Genomic DNA, 6,287 nt, shown 5'->3' on the forward strand with positions numbered 1-6,287 from the left:
CAAACAAATATGACATGCCATTTGCTCCGTTTGTAGGAGTTAATCACCATGGACAGTCAATTTTGTTCGGTTGTGGGTTGTTAAGTAATGAGAACACGGAGACTTTTGTTTGGCTATTCAAAGAATGGTTAAGTTCCATGTCAGATGTTTCCCCAAAAACGATAATAACTGACCAGTGCAGATCTATGCAAAATGCCATAGAAATTGTCTTCCCAGAGGCTCGGCATCGTTGGTGTTTATGGCATATTATGAAGAAAATTCCCGAGAAATTGAGAGGATATTCACAATATGAGTCCATTAAGGTTGCTTTCAATAATTCAGTTTATGACTCATTCACAATAGATGAATTTGAGGAATACTGGGAAGCAATGATTGAAAATTTCAATTTGAATGATAACGAGTGGTTGGGGATATTACACCGTGAGCGACATAGGTGGATCCCTGCCTATGTTAAAGACATATTTTGGGCTGACATGTCAACTACACAACGAAGTGAGAGTATGAATGCATTCTTTGATAGATATGTGAACTCGAAGACAACGTTGAAGCAATTTGTTGAGCAGTATGACAATGCGTTGAGAAGTAAGGTAGAGAAGAAGACAAAAGCAGATTTTAAGTCTCGTAACAAATTATATGATTGTTTAACGGTGTATCGTTTTGAGAAGCAATTTCGTGCAGCTTACACTAATTCCAAATTTAAAGAGGTTCAAGTAGAACTGAAGCGTCTAGTGTATTGTCGTGCAAATCTTATCAAACAAGAGGGAGCAGTTTGTACCTATCATGTGAGGGAGGCTATTGTTGTGGGTGATGGGATGAAGAAAGTGGAATTTGTTGTGTACTTTAATTTAACTAAATGTGAGCTCCAATGTATGTATCGGTTGTTTGAGTTTAGAGGTATTATGTGTGCACATTCACTTTCTGTGCTCATTGAGAGATCCATATATGAGGTGCCAACTAAATACATTGTTTCGAGATAGAGAAAAGACTTGGAAAGAGGCTACACATGCATTCCAACCACATATACTAACTTTGGCTCTTCTCTACATCCAAAGTTGCATGATAAGTATCACAACACGTTGGATGAGATCCTAGATCTTGCGACCAATGATGATGCTAAACATAAAGTGATTCAACTTGGGTTGATGAAAATCAAGGATGAAGTGAGAACAGTTCAATCAAGTAGTGTGAGTAATGTGCCATGTAGTAGTACTTTACCACCTTCAAGTAGTACTTTACCACCTTCCCATACTTCACCAAAAAGTCCGCCTCGTATCAATACTACAAAAGAGAGCATGACTCGCAACGTACGAAGTCCTTTGGTTGCTCGCTGAAGAGGCCGTCCATGTACGAAACGGAAGGTTAGCAAGGTTGATGCAATAGTCAATCGGTTGAAGGGAAAAAATAAGAAGGTGCGTCAAGGTGAACCTCGTATGTATGAACCGGTATGTGTTAAATATGAAGGTTGTTTGGGGTTTTCTATTTTGGCTTCTAATTTTACTGCTTGAAATTAGTAATTTACTTGTGTTACTATTTCATCATTAGGTGCCGCGAAGTCAACATTACTATCGTCCTTCTATGGATGCCATAGCAGACCATTTCCTTGTCCCCGTATGTGTTCAATGGACTCAATATATTCCACTTTGTTTGTGGAATTTTTTTTTTATTATTTACTTTATTTTTACAGGCACCAGTTACCACAAGTGGGGACGACATTGGGAGCACATCTCACCAAGAAGCTGGAATGGTCAACAATATTAGCAGTGAAAGATCGATAGTACCGCCATATTTTGTTGACTTGAACATCGACGAGGATCCAAATCTCCCATTTTTTTTAGTTTCGAAGTGGTAATTGTACGTGAATTTCGTTTGTAAACTTCCGATTGTTCACTTGAATGTCCCATATGTTTGAGTTAAATAAATTGAATGTCCCATATTTTTGAGTTGAATGATTTGGAAATTTTTTGTTATTCTTAGAAATGGTTCTATAGTGCTTGTTGATTATGTTAGTCACTATGATTCTCAAGCAAATTCTGTACAAATGGTTCTGTACAAATGGTTTTGTTAGTCAGTATGAGTGTCATAATGTTTCTGTAGAAATGGTGATTGAGTGAACTCTGCAAATCTGTTGCTGATTGAATGAATTCTGTTACCAATGGTCTCTATTAGCAATGAATTCTATTGCTGAGGAAGTGGTCTCTGCAAATCTGATTTGAGTCTGGCTGCCCAAATCTGTCCTGGTTTGTTCTGTTCTGAGTTGCTGATCTGGTCTACTCTTGGAGGTGAATCTGTTCTGATGTGTTCTGTATTGGCTGATCTGATCTGATCTGGTCTACTCTTGGAGGTAATTGCTAGTTTATTTGCTGATCTGTTGTGCATTGGTTGATCTGATCTGATCTGCTGATCTGATTTTAGTTTATTTGCTGACCTGATCTAAGTTGCTGATCTGTTCTGCATTGGCTTGATCTGGTGTGTTAATCTGAGTTGCTGATCTGGTGTGTTAATCTGGTTTAGTAGAGCTGTTCTGCATGTGTTGTGTTTTATATCAATAACTAGGATAATATAAAAAACAGAACTTTCTGTTTTTTTATAATGAAATCACTGTCAATAATCTTCCTTGTGACTGATATCTGTGACATATTATAGTCTATCCCCGGGGTACCCAAAATCAAAGATAGTGTTAATACTGCTACATGGATGCCACAGGTCACTGGTTCTTCAGTTGAGGCACAACTTGGTGTGGATTTTGCAGAAATCTTTACCAAATCTGATTTGTATCAGTACGTAGAATATAACAATCTAACCTTAATAGTCCCTCCTGTTGTGCCCTCTGTGCTGAATGATCCATATGACAGTATTTTTTAAGTTGGTACAGGTTGGTTCCAAGTGCCACATGAAGATATAAAATAATTGAGAAACATGCAATATATTGGTCTTTTCTGAGCACAATTCCCATCCAACATGCCTCTTTGCAATGTCATTAAAGGAGAAGTCACAAATGAAGAATGAAGAAAACTGTTGTTTCTTACATGCATAGCATAAACCAAGATGAAGTGCAACCTGTTATACACATTGTCAACAAATTTCACACATTGTCAAGTTCAACCTGTTATACACATTCAACCTGTTAATCATTCAAGAAATGGCCCTATTCATTCAACAAATTGCATACATTGTCAAGTTCAAGCTGTTCAACCTATTTTACACATTCAACCTGTTAATCATTCCAGACCCTGTTATTCATTCAACAGATTTTTCCAAGACCCTGTTAATCATTCAAGAACCTGTTAATCAACAGATTTCATGCAAAGTTCATAGCATCATATTTGAACCTTCAACCTGTTAATACACACTGTTAACAACACTGTTAAGCACGCACTGTTCTTTTTTCAAACCATCACATATAATTTGAAATGTTAAGCAACCAACATAACTCAACAGATTTCACACACTGTGCATTCAACAGATTTCATCTGAAACAAACTTGTTATACACTTGTTTTTTCAAAACATCAGATTTTTAAGCACCAAAAAAAAAAATACAAAACAAGTAGAAAAGTCGATTACAGCCACAGCATGTTCCAAAACCTAACAACTGAGTCATTTACATGATAAAGTACAAAAATACACAAAATACAATTACATAAGTCATTCCCTTGAAAATTTTCTCCATCCGTTGAAGCCTTCTATCATGCTCACCAACCCTTCTCCTCAGATCATTTATTTCTTCTGTTGTTGAATGTGTCCGAGGTCCAGCATTGGCACGGATTGTGGAGGTAATGTCGTCGTCGTCGTCATCATTTGCGAACCACCTGAAGTAATTGCAGTGTTCATTCCTAGTCTACAATGGACAAGAATCAGTTACTCAATAAAGGACAAATCAATTTTGTAAAAAGTAATAGATTCATTTATATAACAGGTACTTACATATTTTCTTGGGCAAACAAAATAGACATGTCCTTGATTTCCATTCTCATTGCTTTCTACAATACGTATGGAAGCTACTCTTCCACAATTACAATACCTTGGCTTTAATCTCATGTCCGTATTATTAGTAGAAGATGAAGCCATTTTTTTATCTGCATAACAAATACCAACAGATTCAACTAACGATTAGTAGAAGATGACGTTCTTCCTATTTATTTTATCAACAATGCTAGAAGGTTGAGACTTGGGCTTTGAGAGTAAATTCCAATTGAAATTTTTGATGACGTTCAGTAATTTCCCTGATTTTCTTACATCATACGTATTTAGTGCTTGTTCTTCCTATTTATAAGCACTTGAACAGCACTTTTTGATTAACTAACCAATGCCCAAAAAGTTGAAACACAAGTCACGATGTTATATTTCCAGCATAATTACATAAAAGAATGAAATGAAAGGCCTCATACCAAACTTGACACTAATAGATCAATCGAAACAAATTATCCCAACAAAAATCTTAAGAAATCCATTACTTGTTTCGCTGAGCTTAGAGAAGAGAATTGTTCCAAGGTGTGCAGTTTAGCAAGTATTGCTATCAAAAGGTTTCATTAACAGCAACAATATTAGCTTGTCAACTATGCTGAAGTTTAGAGAAATGTTGTTCTTAAAGAAGTTTTTGATCTGTCATGTGGAACAAGCTCCTGAGCTATTGAAATTGTATAGGGAAAAGTTGGCTCTTGCAAAGTAACTAGGATATAGGTAGGATGTCTTCTTTTGAAACCAACTCAACATACAGTTGGAATGTTCTTTTGTTTCTCCTGGTTGAACTCTGTTATTGAATTATCTCATTTTGAATACAATGTGGCAATAAATTAAAATTAGTTATCCGTAAGCAGGTTCGTGTTCGTGTTCTCTTTTCATCTAGGTAATTATGTATTTTGTATTTTGTTTATACATTACCATGTTGTAAGCAGGGGGACCTATTTCCTTTTCTAAGGTTTACCTTGATTCATATATTCATGATGTCTGCTTCAACTGTGAAATCTTAAGACTCAATTTGCTACAGTTTTCATTGATCGATACTATAAATTTTACTACAGTTTTATTTATAATGAAATCCTAATTATGTACTAATGAAATCTTAAGACTCAATTTGCTAAGCTTAGAGAAGAGAATTTGCTGAGCTTAGAGAAGAGAAAATCTTAAGACTCAACAAAATTTAATTATGAAGAGAAAGTTTGCTTAAAATAAGGGTTGTCATTTACAAGGCTTGTGACAAGCCTTATGAACAAAATTTTAAGCCTTTTAAATGAACAAAATTTATTCTCAAATAAAGATAAAACAAGGCTTGTGAACACAGAATTTATTCTCAAACAAAGATAAAACAAGATTTAATTTCGTTCATTCAAATCTGGTTTATGTCTGGCTGCCCAAATCTGGTTCATAACCTTCATTCCGTAATTCCTGTGTTAGGGCTTTGAGAAGTCATTTAAATTTCAATTTTTCAACATACACAGTGTGCAGAATGTGAACACAGAGTATAAAGGCAAATCCCAAACCCTAACTTTGAAGGCAAATCACAGATTTTATTCTTACCTCAGATTTGTTGTCGCAGGCTCCCGTTTGTCCTCCGTCGTGGTTCGTCGTCCTCCATCCTCCGTCGTGGTTCGAACTCTTTCAAGAGACAGGTGAGAGAGGTGAGAGTGAAAAGGTAGAGAGGAGAGAGGGATGAGGCGAGAGTGAGAGAGAGGTTTGTTGAGAGTAAGAGAGGTGAGAGAGGCGAGAGTGAACTGCTAAGAGGGGAAAAGATCGAGAGGAGAGAGAAATTCAAACTTTCGAGCCATTCGAGCCCGAAACATTCGAGCTACGAGTCATTTTTCATAAACAAAATTGAAAGACTATAAATGTAATTTAAGTAACCTCAATGTGGTACATTTCGGCCTACATCATTCTTTCTATATTTTATTATTCAGAAAATATGTATATATTTAAATTTAAAATTAGTAGGGAAAAAAATAGGAAAAATTGGTCTAATATCCTTCTCCAACTTTTGATAATGGTAGAGGTCCACAATAATTCTTTTTGTATTCTAAGGTTCCTCACATATACCCATATATAACACCAACTTTTTCATTCTCTTTCATCTTTTATCCTTCTACCAAACAACCCCTCTCTCGCTCAATCTAGAGTTTGATACAGAAACAGAGCAATCCACATTTTCCTCTTTTCACTAAAACTTCCATCTCCGGCAGTTCTCTTCCGATAGTACTGCCCGGGTGAAAGAGAAGAAGGACACGTGGTGCAAGGAGTCGATAGAGAAGGTCCGGAATATTGTCTAACTTATCGCGAAAGTGATCGAACGTCGCT

The 6,287-nt window shown here is 36.2% G+C and overlaps 1 long non-coding RNA gene across 1 annotated transcript; it reads right to left on the bottom strand.

Moving 5' to 3' along the window:
• Positions 1 to 3,439: 3,439 nt before the first annotated feature.
• On the bottom strand, positions 3,440 to 5,757 carry LOC114305668 (uncharacterized). Its single transcript, XR_003644440.2, has 3 exons — positions 5,517 to 5,757; positions 3,924 to 4,075; positions 3,440 to 3,837 (listed from the first exon to the last, which is right to left on the bottom strand). It is a non-coding gene; the product is annotated as an uncharacterized LOC114305668 (long non-coding RNA).
• Between the last annotated feature and the right edge of the window lie 530 nt (positions 5,758 to 6,287).

The sequence above is a fragment of the Camellia sinensis genome, chromosome 12, assembly GCF_055761805.1.
Source record: "Camellia sinensis isolate YWXY chromosome 12, ASM5576180v1, whole genome shotgun sequence".
Lineage (NCBI taxonomy): Eukaryota > Viridiplantae > Streptophyta > Magnoliopsida > Ericales > Theaceae > Camellia > Camellia sinensis.